The sequence below is a fragment of the Bos indicus genome, chromosome 1, assembly GCF_029378745.1.
Source record: "Bos indicus isolate NIAB-ARS_2022 breed Sahiwal x Tharparkar chromosome 1, NIAB-ARS_B.indTharparkar_mat_pri_1.0, whole genome shotgun sequence".
Lineage (NCBI taxonomy): Eukaryota > Metazoa > Chordata > Mammalia > Artiodactyla > Bovidae > Bos > Bos indicus.
In genome coordinates this window covers 152,707,888-152,725,828 of record NC_091760.1, presented here as the reverse complement: position 1 = coordinate 152,725,828, position 17,941 = coordinate 152,707,888, and the positions used below count along the sequence as shown (strand labels likewise).

The 17,941-nt window shown below is 46.5% G+C and overlaps 1 pseudogene; it reads right to left on the bottom strand.

Annotated features, from left to right (window-relative positions):
- Positions 1–1,769: 1,769 nt before the first annotated feature.
- Positions 1,770–2,148, bottom strand: LOC109561710 (ubiquitin-like protein 5 pseudogene; annotated as a pseudogene).
- Between the last annotated feature and the right edge of the window lie 15,793 nt (positions 2,149–17,941).

Below are 17,941 nucleotides of genomic sequence, written 5' to 3'. Positions count from 1 at the left end.
CCATCTGGGTGGTCTGTCCTTTGATATAAGTAGAGTGTTAAGATTCTCTACTGTTATTGTGCTGCTGTCTATTCCTCCCTTTATGCCTGTTAATATTTGTACTCAGCTGCTCCTGTGCTGGGTGCATAGGTATTTCCCAGTGTTATAGCCTCCTGTTGGAGTGATCCTTTTATCACTTTGTTATGCCCTCCTTTGTGATGAGTTTTTTTCTTTTATAACTTTGTTTCTAGTTTTGACCTTTCTTTTCTGTTTAAAGATGTCCCTTTGACATTTTTTTATAAGACCAGTTTAGTTGTGATGAACTCCTTTAGCTTTTGCTCATCTCAGTTCGGTTCAGTTCAGTCGCTCAGTCCTGTCCGACTCTTTGCAACCCCATGAACCACAGCACGCCAGGCCTCCCTGTCCATCACCAACTCCCGGAGTTCACCCAAACCCATGTCCATTGAGTCAGTGATGCCATCCAGCCATCTAATCCTCTGTCATCCCCTTCTCCTCCTGCCCTCAATCTTTCCCAGCATCAGGGTCTTTTCAAATGAGTCAGCTCTTCGCATCAGGTGGCCAAAGTATTGGAGTTTCAGCTTCAGCATCTGTCCTTCCAATGAATATTCAGGACTGATTTCCCTTAGGATGGGCTGGTTGGATCTCCTTGCTGTCCAAGGGACTCTCAAGAGTCTTCTCCAACACCACAGTTCAAAAGCATCAATTCTTTGGCACTGGGCTTTCTTTATAGTCCAACTCTTACATCCATACATGACCACTGGAAAAACCATAGCCTTGACTAGATGGACCTTTGTTGGCAAAGTAATGTGTATGCTTTTTAATATGCTATCTAGGTTGGTCACAACTTTCCTTCCAAGGAGTAAGCGTCTTTTAATTTCATGGCTGCGGTCACCATCTGCAGTGATTTTGGAGCCCAGAAAAATAAAGTCAGCCACTGTTTCCACTGTTTCCCCATCTATTTGCCATGAAGTGATGGGACCAGATGCCATGATCTTCGTTTTCTGAATGTTGAGCTTTAAGCCAACTTTTTCTCTCTCCTCTTTCACCTTCCTCAAGAGGCTCTTTAGTTCTTCTTCACTTTCTGCCACAAGGGTGGTGTCATCTGCATATCTGAGGTTATTGATATTTCTCCCGACAATCTTGATTCCAGCCTGTGCTTCCTCCAGCCCAGCGTTTCTCATAATGTACTCTGCATATAAGTTAAATAAGCAGAGTGACAATATACAGCCTTGACGTACCCCTTTTCCTATTTGGAACCAGTCTGTTGTTCCATGTCCAGTTCTAACTGTTGCTTCCTCAAGAGGCAGGTCAGGTGGAACTCTAAATCTCTCTTTTAAATCTGAATCATAACTTTGGTAGGTAGAGTACTCTTGATTGTAGGTTTTTCCTTTCAACACTTCGAATTTATCATTCCAGTCCTTTCTGACCTATAAAGTCTCTACTGAAAAATTAGCTGATAGTCTTTTGGGTGCTCCCTTGTATGTAACTAGTTGTTTTTCTCTTACTGCTTTTAAGATTCTCTCTTTATCTTTAACTTTTGACTTTTCAATTATAATATGTTTTTATGTGGGCCTTTTGGTTCTTTTCATTTGGGATTCTGAGATTCCTGGACTTGGATGTGTTTCCTTCCCCAGTTTAAAGACATCTTCAGCCATTATTTCTTCAAATAGGTCTTTTGTCCCTTTCTGTCTCTCTCTTCTCCTTCTGGGATCCCTATAATGTGAACATTAGTATGCTTGATGTTTTCCCAGAGATCCCTTAAACTATCATTTTTTTTTTTTTAATTCAGCCTCTAAGTTTTTATTAACATGAGTTTCCAAAAACAAGCATCCATATTAGTGTGGGGAGTGAGGGTGGGAGGAGAGGGAAGGGCAGGAAGAAGGAATTCTGCTCTATTGGTAATAAAGCTCCAGGTTCATCCCATCGTGGATTTCATAGTCCCCCAGAGACACATGGTCCTTAAAAATCGTGTACCACTTCTTCAATACGATCTTGTTCCAATGGGTGCCAGTTTGGGCTGCGATCAGCTTCTTAAGGTCCCCGATGGTGTCATCCGTATTGCACTTAACGCGCACCTTCTTTCCCAGACGGTCGTTGCAAACAACCTCGATCATCCTGGCTCAAATCGCCTGGAAGCAGCAGACGCCACAACCTCCTCACACGACTCTAAACTATCATTTTTTAAAAGTCTTTTTTCTTTTCCAATTGGATGATTCCCACTATTCTGTCTTCCAGACTGATGACTCATTCTTCTGTATCCTCTAAACTGCAATTGATTCCTCTGGTGTGTTTCTCATTTCAGTTGTTAGTCTTCATTTCTGACTACTTTTTAATAGTTTTGCCTCTTTGCTGACGTTCTCACTGAGTTCATCCTTTCCTCTCCCAGTTTGGTGAGCATGCTTATTACTTTGAGCTCCTTTATCTGGTAAGTTGTTTGGCAGGTATTTTTCGTCTCATTTTGCCTGACTTTCTGTGTTTGTTTCCATGGATCAGCTAGCTGTCAGCTGTACCTCCTGGCCGTGAAAGAGTGGCTTTATGTGGAAAGCCCTGAGGAGCTCAGTGGCACACTCCTCCCCCTGTCACTGGAGCCGGGTGCTCCAGAGGTGATCCCTGAGTGGACACCTGCGTGTGTCCTCCTATTGTCGTGGGCCACAACTGATTATGGGGGTGCTGGTGTGCGGGGCTGGTCCCCACAGCAGAAGCCACTTTGGAGGGGCTTGATTTCAGCCAGGGCCACCTGCCAGGTGGGGTGGGATGGGACAGGTTCTTGGGGGATCACTGAAGTGGGGTGCATGGTTTTAGCTAGGTTGATGGAGAGTGATAGATACAGTGCCTGCCAGCACCAGGCCAGCTGGGTGATAGTGTTTTCCAATACTACAAAAAAAAAAAAATGGTGTTTTCCAGCACTTGTATCCCCAGAGAAAGTTCCGCCAGGTACAGGATTGCATCTCTGCCCCACTTTCCGTCTCTGTGTGGCCTTTTCTTTATGACCTTAGTCATAGGAAATCTGTTCAGTTCGCCTTTGGGTCAGTCTCAGAGATACTTGTTCTATGTATAGCTGTAGTTTTGCTGTGTCCACGGGAGGAGGTGAGTCCATGATCTTCCTACTCTGCCATGTTGATCTGGAACTCAGTAGTCAAACCGTTTTACAATCCCATCATTTGGAACAAGGATTCCAATTTCTCCACCTCCTTGGCGACACTTGTCTTTTGTGTATTTTCGATAGTAGCCATCCTAATGAGTGTGATGTGATATCTCATTGTGATTTGATTTATACTTCTCTGATGATTAGTGAAGTTGAATATTTTTCCAATACTTGACTATTTATACATCACTTTTGGAAAAATGACTCTTCCAGTCTTTTTCTCATTTTTAATTGAGTAGTTTGATTTTGTTGCTGCTGAGTTATAGGAATTACAACGGACACAAGTTTGAGCAAGCTTCAGGAGATAGTGAACGACAGGGAAGCCTGGTGTGCTGCAGTCCATGGGGTCGCAAAGAGTTGGACATGACCGAGTGACTAACAACAATGTAATTGTAGCATCCCCTTTTGCTGGGATCCCTTCTTGGTTTTACAGTGGATTGGGTGTTTCAGCTTCTCAGTTGGGTGCTACAGTTCTCATGGAGGTGTTCTGATCTATATATTGTGGTTAATTAGGTGTCTCTGTGAGAGAAGGATGGTCTACAGCTTGCTCCTTGGAAGAAAAACTATGACAAACCTAGACAGCATATTAAAAAGCAGAGACATTACTTTGCTGACAAAGGTGCATATCAAAGCTATAGTTTTTCTAGTAGTCATGTATGGATTTGAGAGTTGGACCATAAAGAAGACTGAGGGCTGAAGAATTGATGCTTTTGAACTGTGGTGTTGGGGAAGACTCTTGAGAGTCCCTTGGACTGCAAGGAGATCCAACCAGTCAATCCTAAAGGAAATCAACCCTGAATATTCATTGAAAGGACTGATGCTGAAGCTGAGACTCCAATACTTTGGCCACCTGATGTGAAGAGCTGATTCATTGCCAAAGATCCTGATGCTGGGAAAGATTGAAGGCAGGAGGAGAAGGGGATGATAGAGGATGAGATGGTTGGCTGGCCTCCCCAACTCAATGGACATGAGTTTGAGCAAGCTCAGGGAGATAGTGAAGGACAGGGAAGCCTGGTGTGCTGCCATCCATGGGGTTGCAAAGAGTCAGAAACAACTGAGCAACTGAACAACAGCATAACTGTAGCATCCCCTTTTGCTGGGATCCCTTCTTGGTTTTACAGGGTATGGGTGTTACAGCTTCTCAGTTGGGCTCTTGAGTTCTCATGGAGGGGTTCTGGTCTATAAACATTGTGGTTAATTAGGTGTCTCTGTGGGGGAAGCAGGGTCTATAACTTCCTGGCCTGCTATCTTGCTGATATGACTGTCATAGGAAAATGTTTTTAGGATTTAAATAGAGTGTTCATGTTGTTAAGTTAAAAAAAGAAAATCCAAATATAAAACTATGCAGTCTGTTCTGAACTGTGTAAAAATATTCATAGAAAAATTACTGGTAAGAAATTCAGTCCCATAAAATGTTACTACTTGTCTGTACTCTAAATATTTTGCAACAAATAAACCTTTTTTAGTCCAGGAGGGGAGGAAGGCAACTAAATAAAGCAACCAGGAACTCAGAGGTGTGCCTGGGGGTCAGGTTAGGAAGGGAGCCTTTTTTATTCAGCCATCGAAAGAGCAGAGAAGTAGTGCTCTGAGGGCGTGCAGGACAGAGGTAGGAAGAAAGAAGAGTTGTGCAAAGAGGAAATGCACCTTTGGGACAGAGGGATGGGGAGAAAAGGAGCGAGCTTCTAAGTCAATCAGGAGGTCTGAGGCGCTGACGCCAGAACGTCCCCAGCAGAGGCACACTTTGCAGGATCGGGCTTCTTCCCTCTGTGATGTCTGTGCCCTTTAAACCCAGGCTCACCCCGAGGCAAGGAAACCAGAGGGGATGAGACAGGGGAAGTGCCAGGAACTTCACTCCACCATGAAGTGACAGTCCGGAGGTGCCCACAGGGGATGAGACAGGGGAAGTGCCAGGAACTTCACTCCACCATGAAGTGACAGTCCGAAGGTGCCCAGCTAGAGGAAATTCCCCAGAGTGGGGATGAGACAGGGAAGTGCCAGGAACTTCACTCCACCATGAAGTGACAGTCCGAAGGTGCCCAGCTAGAGGAAATTCCCCAGAGTGGGGTGGCCGGCCCTGCCAGTTTGCCAGGGCCGGCCTGGTTTCAGCATCACAGTCCTGCAACACAGGGCCCTCAGACCACGTGAAACTGGGCAATGAGTTAGCCTACAAGCCATGCCCTTACACACACACACACACAGGGCTACCTAGCTTTGGCAGGCCTTTGAGGTAACTGAGAAGGAATTTTTCTTTCATTTAGACACTTCTCCAGTGGATGGTTTGGTGGAACCCCATTAAGGAATGAGCACTTTTGTGCAAAATAAATAGAAGTCCTGCTTAGGGCAGATGCAGCCGGAGTGTAGCGTGGTGTAGCGTTTCTGTGTGGAAGGCGCCCTCTGACTGATAAAGCATCTTGCCAGGGTGCACAGCTTGGCGAGCAGAGCTGTGGCTGCTCTCTAGCCCCTCCATCATCTTAGCAGGTGTTTTCATGGGGTGTACAAACCACACGATTGCCGGGGGCGGGCCTGCCGCTCAGCCTCCACAAAGAATTTGGTTTCTGTCCTAGATGTCTCTAGCATCAGCAATGCCAGAAAAAAGGAAGGCACTTCATATTCACTGAACTATATATATATTATTTTTTTTGCCTAGGAACTATGTCTGTGTGTAAAATCCAAAATAAACACTGGATTTAAAAAAAAAATTTCACACATAGGATAAGGACCTACTGGAAATAGATGAAAGAGAAATAAAAAGACACCCAGAGGGGAAACGCTGTAGCCGAGGATGAGGCTGGAGGGGGCCTCAGCCCTCTGATCTGCCTCTCAGATTCCAAGGAGAAGGCACCTGCCTGTCAGCGCGGGCGCGGAGACTGTCCTTGTTTTTCAGCACACCTTGGATCCGGCAGTGCCGTAAAGGCCACCCCGTCAGACCTTCACCTGTCTCAGTCCTTTCAGGCCTCCGGTGAAACGTGCGCTCAGGCTTTAAAGATATTTTGTCTATGTCTCTTCTCTTCTGTATTTTCCATCTTGTTGCCTCTTGGAATGACATTCTGGGTCATTTCTTCAAACGTGTCTTCCAGGTTTGAATTCTCTATTTCCTTCTTCGGTTGTATGACTCTTGCTGTGAAGCTTCCGTTGAAGTTAGTATGTATGTATGTATTGATAGGTACGTGTTTTGGTAACTGCGTTTTGTTGTTGTTGGAAGTTCCACTTAGTTCTGGGAAGACTACATTACATGATGGAGTTTCCAGTTCCCAAAGGTATCAATAAAACTGCCTTGTTCGTTTGCCTCATTGAATTATTTTAGGCGTAAATTGAAGAGTCCTTTCTTCAAGAAGTATTTGCCTTTGCTTCTGTGAGGTGTATAGAGGTACCACGAGTCTCAAAACACCTTCAACCAAATTCAAGGATTGAGATTCCAGGACCCAGACAATTAGCAGTGTCCGCCATGTGAAGGAATGAACCAAGGAAATGAGAGAAACACATGGAAGATGGGAGCACACCTCAGCCAGAGGCTGTCCTGGGACCGCAGGCTCCAGGATGCATTTAATCCCTTCTCTGCGGCAGCAGCGACTGTGTCAACAAGAGCAGGGAGACCAGTGAACGCCCAGGAACATACAAACGTGGTGGAAGGCTGCCTGAAAGTAGTCAAACCACCCCAAACAGTGGCCAGAGCACTGTCAACAGAGGAAAATTGTCAGGGTCCCGAGTGCTCACCTGATAGGTGAGAGCCCTTGGTGAGGCCTCCAGGGCTAGTTGTGTAAAAATATCAGCCTCCTTGTGTGATATGAACATCTCAGATATGCTAATCTATGGAAGAAAGATATTTGCAAGTTGGGCATTGGGGGCTTAGATCTCGGGCTTTTTTGGTTCTAATTGCTGTGTCATCGTGAAAGGATCACTTCCTCTCTCTGGGTCTTGGTTTCTCCAGTTGTGAACAGCAGCACTGTATTTGATCAGTGTTTTCTGGATTTTAATGCTCACACGAATCCCCTAGAGATCTTGTTAAGCTACGGAGTTTGATTCGGTGAGTCTGAGATGGGCTCTGGGATCCCCTTCTAGCTAAGAAGCTCCCAGGTGATCCGATGCTCCTGATCCGTGGCCCACATTGAGCAGAAACTTTTAAGGCAAACCCTAAGCTCCCCTCCCAGGTGGGTCTAGGCAAATAGGGATGCTTTGGAGGCTTACTGTTTAAATGAGCCCCCTCCTCCTTGATGGAATGATTCTATCGCATATTTCAGGGTGAGTCAGAGTCACCTTCTCCAGGAAGCAGGTCTCTGTCACCAGAGCCTCCAGCCAGGACCTGGCCATGGGGGTGCTGGCCCAGCAGCGCTGTGACCTCTCCATGATGGCAGCACCCTGTGTCCAGTAGCTGCACAGTTCTGGGCACAGCTGAGACCTGATTAATGTTTGAGGCATAACTGAACTGAAGGACAAAATAAATTTAGCAGTGGGATAAAATGATGGGGGAGGGGGTGACTCAGCATATTCCTGAGCCAAGTCTCTGTTTGCTCTCAGAACTGCAGATATCCATCTGGCTCCCGTCATGGACTAAACTGTCTCCCCCGCCCCATCCTGACCCCAGCTAATGCACTGAAGGCCCACTGTTGTTGGTCTTTCCTAGCTAAGTCGTGTCTGACACTTTTAACGCCCCATAGACTGTAACCCACCAGGCTCCTCTGTCCATGGAATTTCCCAGGCAAGAAAACTGGAGTGGGCTCTTCCCGACCCAGGGATTGAACCCATGTCTCTGCATTGGCAGGAGGATTCTTTACTTCTGAGCCACCAGGGAAGTACCATTATACTTTTTCACAAATGGTACACAAGTTTCCATAATTGGTTTTCTTAATAACAGCGCTTCCTCTGTGGGATCATGGAACATCACAAAAGGGGTCTGAATATAAAAGGCCTTAGGTTCCCTATATATTATTCACATTTGGCAATATTAATAAGTTATTGAACTGTGGAAGTTACACTAAGGACTGGAGGTGATGTATCTTCTATCCGTAACTGAACTTCAGTAGGAAGTGTAAGTCATATGCCCCTCTGTGCCTCAGTTTCCCCATATAAAGTGATTTAATTACATAGTAGTAAGCATAATTCGGTACAGACCTAATAGAAGCAGAAGATATTAAGAAGAGGTGGCAAGAACACACCAAAGAACTGTACAAAAAAGATCTTAATGACCCAGATAGCCAGGATGGTGTGATCACTCACCTAGAGCCAGACATTCTGGAGTGCAAAGTCAAGTGGGCCTTAGGAAGCATCACTACGAACACAGCTACTGGAGGTGATGGAATTCCAGCTGAGCTATTCCTAATCCTAAAAGGTGATGCTGTGAAAGTGCTGCACTCAATATGCCAGCAAATTGAGAAAACTCAGCAGTGGCCACAGGACTGGAAAAGGTCAGTTTTCATTCCAATCCCAAAGAAAGGCAATGCCAAAGAATGCTCAAACTACCGCACAACTGCACTCATCTCACACGCTAGCAAAGTAATGCTCAAAATTCTCCAAGACAGGCTTCAACAGTACGTGAACTATGAACTTCCAGACATTCAAGGTGTATTTAGAAAAGGCAGAGGAACCAGAGATCAAATTGCCAACATCTGTTGGATCATTGAAAAAGCAAGAGAGTTCCGGAAAAATATCTACTTCTGCTTTATTGACCATGCCAAAGCCTTTGACTGTGTGGACCACAAGAAACTGTAGAAAATTCTTCAAGAGATGGGAATACCAGACCACCTGACCTGCCTCTTGAGAAATGTGTATGCAGGTCAGGAAGCAACAGTTAGAACTGGACATGGAACAATAGACTGGTTCCAAATTGGGAAAGGAGTACATCAAGGCTCTATATTGTCACCATGCTTACTTAACTTATATGCAGAGTACATCATGTGAAATGCTGGGCTGGATAAGCATAAGCTCGAATCAAGTTTTCTGGGAGAAATATCAATAACCTCAGATATGCAGATGCCACCAACCTTATGGCAGAAAGCAAAGAGGAACTAAAGAGCCTCTTGATGAAAGTGAAAGAGGAAAGTGAAAAGGTTGGCTTAAGGCTCAATATTCAAAAAACTAAGATCATGGCATCCAGTCCCATCACTTCATGGCAAATAGATGGGGAAACAGTGACAGACTTTATTTTCTTGGGCTCCAAAATCACTGCAGATGCGGACTGAAACCTTGATATTAAAAGGCTTGCTCCTTGGAAGGAAAGTTATGACCAACCTAGACAGCATATTAAAAAGCAGAGACATTACTTTGCCAACAAAGGTCCATCTGGTCAAGGCTATGGTTTTTCCAGTAGTCATATATGAATGTGAGAGTTGGACCATAAAGAAAGCTGAGCACTGGAAGAATTGATGGTTTTGAACTGTGGAGTTGGAGAAGACTCTTGAGAGTCCCTTGGACTGCAAGGAGATCCAACCAGTCAATCCTAAAGGAAATCAGTCCTGAATATTCATTGGAAGGACTGATGCTGAAGCTGAAACTCCAATACTTTGGCCACCTGATGGGAAGAACTGACTCATTTGAAAAGACCCTGGTGCTGGGAAAAATTGAAGGCAAGACAAGGGGACGACAGAGGATGAGATGGTTGGATGGCATCAGCGACTCAATGGACATGAGTTTGAGTAAACTCCGGGAGTTGGTGATGGACAGGGAAGCCTAGTGTGCTGCATGCAGTCCATGGGGTCACAGAGTTGGACACAACTGAGCAACTGAACTGAACTGAGCTGAAGCAGAACGCAGCTCTGAAACTGTTTCTGAGATTACATCTTTGGTAGTATATCTCAACAGACTCTTCTGGAGTCAAAAGCTCAACTCAAAACCAGAAAAATGGTGACTTCTCTGGTGGCCCAGTGGCTGCGGCTCTGTGCTCGCGATGCAGGTTCAATCCCTGGTCATGCAACTATATGCCACACGCCTCAGCTAAGCGGTCAAGTGCTGCAGCTGAGACCCCCGTGCAGCCAAAGAAGTAAATATTAAAAAAAAGAAAAAAACTACTGGAGCTCAAGGATTAGTCAGTCACAGATGTTTGGTTGATTGGAGTAATATTTTTTAAACTATTGATTTTTGAATTGCTGTAATTTCAGATACAGGAAAGTTTAAAATAATGAAAGAGACCGTTAAATGTCACTCTATGGTAGTCAATTTGAAAACCTAGAAAAAAGACTCCTCACAAAATGTTAAATACCAAAATTGATGTAGGAACAAATTTTAAATAAAACATTTATAGAATGGAAAAGTAACAAGATTTGATGTGGAAAAGGCCCCATCAGAATGAAATGGCTGTGTAACTGAGTTTCACTTAATCTTTAAAATACAGAGGGGCTTCCCTGATGGCTCAGATGGTAAAGAATCTGCCTGCAATACAGGAAACCCAGGTTCCGTCCTGGGTCAGGAAGATACCCTGGAGAAAGAAATGGCAACCACCCCAGTATTCATGCCTGAAAAATCCCACGGAGGGAGGAGCCTGGTGGGCTACAGTCCAATGGGTCACAAAGAGTCAGACACGACTGAGTTTCCCTATCGGTCCAGTGCTTAAGAATCTACCTGCTTATGCAGGGGACACAGGTGCAATCCCTGGTCTGGAAAGATTGCACATGCCACGGGGCAATAGCCTGTATGCTGCAAATACTGAACTCACTCTCTAGAGCCTTTAAAATTTTTATTTATTTTTGGCTGTACACAGCCAAAAATAAATAAATAAATAAATAATTGAAGATATAGATAATTACAATGTTATTCAAGTCCTTGCTACTCAAAGTGTGATCCATGGGCCAGCAGCATCAGCATCACTGGGAGTTTATTGGCCCCCATCCTCGCTGCTAAATTAAATTCTGTGTTTTAACAGGAGTTAAATCCATTAGAAAGGTGATGCATGTATATTAGTGATCAAGAAACTTGGGCTGAGGGAGTGGTTCTCAACTTTGGCTGAATAATGGAATTATGTGAAGAGTTTTTTTTAAAAAATACTGACATTTGAGTCCCACCCCCAGATATTCTGATTTAATTAATCAGGTGCATGCCCTGGGCCCCTGCATTTAAAAATATTCCCTAGATGATTGAAAATCAGAGATAAAAACTGGCCTTAGAAAAATATGGAAAACTTTAAGAAATAAAGCTGACAAAGAATGTATCCCCAAAGCAAAAAACAGAATAAAACTACGGACAAATCTCATTTATGATTAAAAATAAAATCCAGTTATGATAAAAATAAAGTAAGACCAGGCAGAGTTATTTCAGGAATATAAGCAATAATTTGCTGGTTTAATAACCCAGCTCTGGGAAAGATTTTTAAAAGGCCTGATTTGCAGCCTTTGTCAATTCTTGTGGTGTAAATACTCCAACCTGGACTAATTTTAAGCACAGTTCATTTTAAGCTAATTTTGCTTCTAGCAAAGAATGGTGCTAATTTTAAGCTAGCAGCACGATCTTAACTGGCTTGAAAATTTCTGAAAATGAAACAACTAGCTCTCACAATCTGCTCGATGCCTCACACCCGTAGAGGTTGATTCAAAATTAGGACATCCCCCCATGAGCCCGTTCGTCAGCACTTCGGAGAGGAGAGACTCGTGATGTCAGAGAGCATCCCATCCCAGGTGTGTTCACGGGGGGCTGCCTGGGGGAGGCGCCACCTCCACGCAAGCACATGCCTCATCCCTCCGTGCTGACTCTCGTCCTGCAGGCTTCACTCAGGTCCTGACCCGCTGCTCCTGGAAGGCGTGGGGCTCTCTGACACCTGCTTGGCTGCCAGAACAAGCCTGTCCTGGACTCGCTGGGACCACTGTGCCCCTGTGGTCATGACAAAGCCCAGGTTTGACCAGGTCCTTCAGAGGTGGGTGTGAGCATCGCCTGTTTCTCAGCAGGCAGACCTGGCAGGGCATGCGTGCTGCTTTGTTAATCCACAGACACCCTTTCAGATAAGGTTGCCCTTTCCCAACCCTGAAGGGAGCGGACGAGAGAGGGCAGGGGCCCGCCTAACATCCTTGGGAAGCGGGGTGGGTTTCCTGCCCCGGTGGCGTCCGTGGCCGGCCTTCATGTCCTCCGAGGTTCATCTGCTCTGCCTTGCACTTCCTTGCTTCCCTGGCTTAATTGTGCCAGTTCCATTTCTCTTTCTGGAACTGCAAGCCTCTGACATCGTTCCAGGAAGCTCCCATTTTATTGAGATACCCAGAGTCCATTTTCGTTGTTAGTGAACTCTTCCGGAACAACACCATCACTCTTGACCTAGGCGGCTGCCTAGTGCGGGACTCCACCTCGGTGTTCACGTCAGCTGTGGTGACAGTTTCCAAGCGGTCACTCTCCTGGCCTGGTAGGAGGGCTCCATGGCAGGGCGGTCGTCAGCAGCTTCCTGGGTTACCCTGTGGTGTCAGGGGCCCCTAAAGAGCTCCTGGGAGCCCTGCGCTGTGCAGAGTCACACATGGCTATCTCCACCCTGCAGGGACGGTGGCAAGGGGTTGGCAGAGATTCTGCCGCACGAGCTTGTCTGTTCTCCGTGGGACAGGTTTTATCTATTATTCACCAAACCAAATGGTGACTGAGCACCTCGGAGGGGCCCTTTGGCCGGAGACAGAGCAATGAAGCAAACAGATGTAAATCCTTGAGACCTGCATGTCATCAAGGGAAGGGAAAATGAACGAAAGCAGACCAGAAACAAACAGATAAGGTGATCATAGGGATATGGAGAAAATAAGAGTGCGGAGGCTCAGGGAGGGAGGGAGGGAGCTTGCTCGCTCAGAGTCGGGGACAGACGCCGTGGGAAACGAACCATCCGAGTGTGCAGGAAGGGTCAGCCCTGGGAGGAAGGGACCGGGAGCCACAGAGGCCGCGAGGAGGGCGTGGGCTTGGCTTGTCTGTGCGTGCCAGTCTTGCGGGCGGGCAGGGGCTGGGTGCTGAGTGCCGAGGGCGGGCTTTGGACTCTCACCGGGACAGGACTGTGGGCGGTCAGAGGTGGGAGGTCAACAAGACCACATTCGGTAGGGGGAGAGAGCCCCGTGGCTGAGGTGTGGAGAGGGAGGGGCTGGGGCGGTCACGAGGCAGGACCCAGGCTGGGGGGACAGGGTCACCAGCCTTTCAGACCGCGGTAATGCCACGCCGAGCTCAGTCATCTGAGCTCACTCGTCACAGACACCTCCGCGGTCAGAGCCTGTCACCGTGGCCCAGAAACACAGCAATTACCTGTCAGAGCTAAAACACAACAACATGTATTTATGCCGAAACAATAGTAATCACAGCGCAACGCCTCTCCGGGCTGTTCTCGCTGACCCCGCTTGCCCTGACCGCTGACCCCTGCATCCTCATGCTCCACTCGGCCCACCCGCTCTGGGCTTACGCTGCCTGACCCTCCCAGGCCTCGGCCACCTCCGCCCGCTCCCCCAGCGTGGTTGCTGCTGAGCTGCTGGCAGGCAGGGTCAGAGATGCAGGGAGCAGACAGGTTTTTGGAAATGTGTTTGTCACATGGTACACATCATTAATATCTGATTGCTTTGACATAACTTATTCATCTCCAGTCCTTTATCATTCTGGAAGAAAGTAGTCTCTTGTCTCTTTACCCATTTATTCAGTCTACAGATATTTGTTGAATCATAGCTATAAGCCCCCTGGGTAGGAGCTGGAGATACTAAGGCAGGGTACCCTACCCCCTACCCCCAGGGCGTGGCCACCTGCAGATGTCACTGCCTCTGGCTCTTCACTGGGCTCTTCACCAACACCAACCAGAGTTTCAGACCACAGAGCTAGACTCTCTCTCCAGTAGAAGGAAAGAAATGAGAATCACGTTTCTCATTTACTCTGTGCCAGATACTGAATAAGGTACGTACATCTACAGACCTAACCTTTATTCCTCACAACATTCTGGAGAATGGATGTGATCGTTCCCATGTGCCCTGATGAGTGTATTGTGGCCAGGAGCGGTGACATCGTTTGCACACTGATACACAGCCAGTTAACAGCAGAGCCAGGGCGGCAACCAGCTTTGCTCGGCTCAAAAACCCACGCTCTTTCCACTCCACTGTAGTTAAAACATAAGAAAGCAGATCAAACTGAGATTAAAGGAAGGACTTGGGCACGTGCTCAGGCCCACCTCAGTCAAAGAAAAGCATGAGGACAAGGAGGAAGTCAGGTGTCAGGGGTCATAAAGCCTCAAGAGCCACCAAAGAATCATGAAAACAAGAGCAGCAAACACAAAGGGACATCGTGGAAAAACCCAGCCAGCTGCTTCATGTCACAGAGTGAGTCACCCCCGGAAGACCTTGGAGGAGGATGAGAAAATGGACAGGTTTGGGGATAATTATCTGAACTTGCTGGGAGGCAGAGTCCTGCCAGATGCGGCATGTTTAGCAGCCAGCTGCCTGGAGGTGGGGGGGCGGAGGGCTCTCCTGGGACTTCAGGTAAAAGTCAGCCAAATGGTGCCCTCGTCTCTGGGTCTAGAGGAGGAGCCCTAGATCCCTGCGTCTCAGCCTGGGTACCTGCACCCACAGGATTATGAGCAGCAGCAGAAGACACAGGAGTAAGAGGACAGATTTTTTCAAGAAAATGTCCATTTTACTTAAACATTTGAACAAAACCAGTGACATTATTTTGATAACAAATGTTAATATATTATGCAAGAGATAGCCAGACATGGAATTTGAAGATAACCCGTTTTCAAGGAAGTCTCATGATTTAGGTGGATCACTTGAAGCTTCGTTCCTAGATGTCTCAGTTCAGTTCAGTTCAGTTCAGTTACTCAGTCGTGTCTGACTCTTTGCAACCCCATGAATCGCAGCACGCCAGGCCTCCCTGCTGCTGCTGCTAAGTCACTTCAGTCGTGTCCGACTCTGTGCGACCCCATAGACAGCAGCCCACCATGCTCCCCCGTCCCTGGGATTCTCCAGGCAAGAACACTGGAGTGGGGTGCCATTTCCTTCTCCAATGCATGAAAGTGAAAAGTGAAAGTGAAGTCGCGTCTGACTCCTAGCGACCCCATGGACTGCAGCCTACCAGGCTCCTCTTTCCATGGGATTTGCCAGGCAAGAGTACTGGAGTGGGGTGCCATTGCCTTCTCCGGCCAGGCCTCCCTGTCCATCACCAACTCCCGGGGTTCACTCAGACTCACATCCATTGAGTCGGTGATGCCATCCGGCCATCTCATCCTCTGTCGTCCCCTTCTCCTCCTGCCCCTAATCCCTCCAAGCATCAGGGTTTTTTTCCAATGAGTCACCTCTTCGCATGAGGTGGCCAAAGTATTGGGGTTTCAGCTTCAGCATCAGTCCTTCCAATGAAGTCCTGGGTAGGACTGATCTCCCTTAGGATGGACTGGTTGGATCTCCTTGCAATCCAAGGGACTCTCAAAAGTCTTCTCCAACACCACAGTTCAAAAGCATCAATTCTTTGGCTCTCAGCTTTCTTCACAGTCCAACTCTCACATCCATACATGACCACTGGAAAAACCATAGCTTTGACTAGACGGACTTCTGTTGGCAAAGTAATGTCTCTGCTTTTTAATATGCTGTCTAGGTTGGTCATAACTTTCCTTCCGAGGAGTAAGTGTCTTTTAATTTCATGGCTGCAATCACCATCTGCAGTGATTTTAACGATCCATAATTGTTTGCTGGGAAATACTGAGACGGTCCACATGGTTATCTTAAATTTGTAACAAATCAGCTGCTCACATCCCACCCTTAGATCGGTTTTAACCAACGATAACTGAACTCTCATCCTGGGCCGGAGGTTCTGCTGGGTCCTGTCCGAGATTAAGAAGGTATTATTCATGTAGCAATCCCGAACATATGCCCACAGTAACTGTAACATCATCTGTTACTTAGGCTATGGTAGAGGCCTGTGGAAAGAGTTATGTGCAGTCAGAGGAGTGATTAATTTTACCTGGGAGGGGGGCCATGGGTGAAGACTTTGAAGAGAAGTTTCATCTGAAGGGAAAGGATTCTGCCATGGGGCTCTCCCTCAGTCTAGGCCCAGGAAGCAGGGAACTTACTGCAGCTGGAGTGTAAGGAACACAGGAGACACTGGCCAGAGGTTGGTAAGGTAAATCACTGGGCTCAGGTGACGCAAACCTTGAACGTCATCCTGGGCATCCTAGACTTTATTCTGGAGACAGTGGAAGGCCAGCATTGAAAGGTTTAAGATGGGTGAGAAATACAACCAAACCTGTATTTTAGGAAGCTCATGAAGGTTGGAGGGTGACTCGGAGGGAAGAGGTCTTGTAATTCAGATTCTGGGCAAGCCATTCTGAAGCCTTTCCTAAAGGCATCAAGCCCCTTGGGCAGCTCAGTCCATTCCCATCACATGCAGATTTGAGACATTTATGGAGCCCATTGCAGTATGTAATCACCCCTATAGGATGGATGTATATATTGCTCTGTCACAATTGTTGGTAGTATTTCAATAGATGCATTTTAATACAATTGGTTTCCTCTGTAATCTTTTGTGTTTTCTTTTATGCCCTTGAAAATATTGATTTGGGGACTCTCTTGGTGGCCCAGTGGTTAAGACTTCACTCTTCCACCGCAGGGGAAGCAGGTTTGACCCCTGGTTGGGGAACTAGAATCCCACATGTCTCACAACACGGCCAAATATATATATATATACACACACACACACACACACACACATATATATACACACATACATACATGGCCAAATATTTATATGTGTGAGTGTGTGTGTGTGTATTGTTTTGGGAAAGACTCTATAGACTTCACAGACTGCCAAAGGGTTCATGATCAAACATTTGAAGATATTACATAGACCATCTTCTTTCCTTTCTCCACATGCAGTAATTCCTCAGTCAAGTGAGCGCTTATCAAATGTCTCTCCCAGGCTCAGGCCTGTGTCAAAGGCTATGCTCTGAGGATCTGAAACCAGGCTGCCTGGGCTGGAATCCGGCTGCTGCTTTTTTGAACCTTGTGACTGTGGCCAAATAAACTTTCACCTCCCAATTTTCTCCTTGGTAAATGAGTACAGTAGTAATCCTCACTTCAGGGGGCTGTTTTAAGAAAGAAATCAGTTAATGCATGTGAAGCTTTGGGCAGTGTCCAGCCCCCTGGTCCCAGAACACAGAGTGTTTACTGTAGAATCAGGGAGACATTATTACAGGGAAGAGCCCATTTTTACTCCAGGCTGGATGTGTTTCTTTGACTTTAACCTTTGCTTTTCATTGCTTTTGTTATTATAATCTTACATGATGGCCTGCCGCAGGGACCTCTGCCCCTGTGCCTGAAGGTTAAGCCAAAGTTGTTTGTTCAGGGAGACACCATGACTCCCTCCACCTGTGGATGGCTACAGTTCAGTTCAGTTCAGTTCAGTTGCTCAGGCATGTCCGACTCGTTGCGACCCCATGGACCGAAGCATGCCAAGGCTTCCCTGTCCATCACCAGCTCTCGGAGCTTGCTTAAACTCATGGCCATTGAGTCAGTGATGCCATCCAACCATCCCATCCTCTGTCCTCACCTTCTCTGCCTGCCTTCAATCTTTCCCAACATCAGGGTCTCTTCAAATGAGTCAGCTCTTTGCATCAAGTGGTCAAAGTATTGGAATTTCAGCTTCAGCATCAGTCCTTCCAATGAATATTCAGGGTTGATTTCCTTTAGTATTGACTGATTGGATCTCCTTGCAGTCCAGGGTACCCTCAAGAGTCTTTTCCAACACCACAGTTCAAAAGCATCAATTCTTCGGTGCTCAGTTTTCTTTATAGTCCAACTCTCACATCCATACATGACTGCTGGAAAAACCATAGCTTTGACTAGATGGACCTTTGTTGGCAAAGTAATGTGTCTGCTTTTTAATATGCTGGATGAC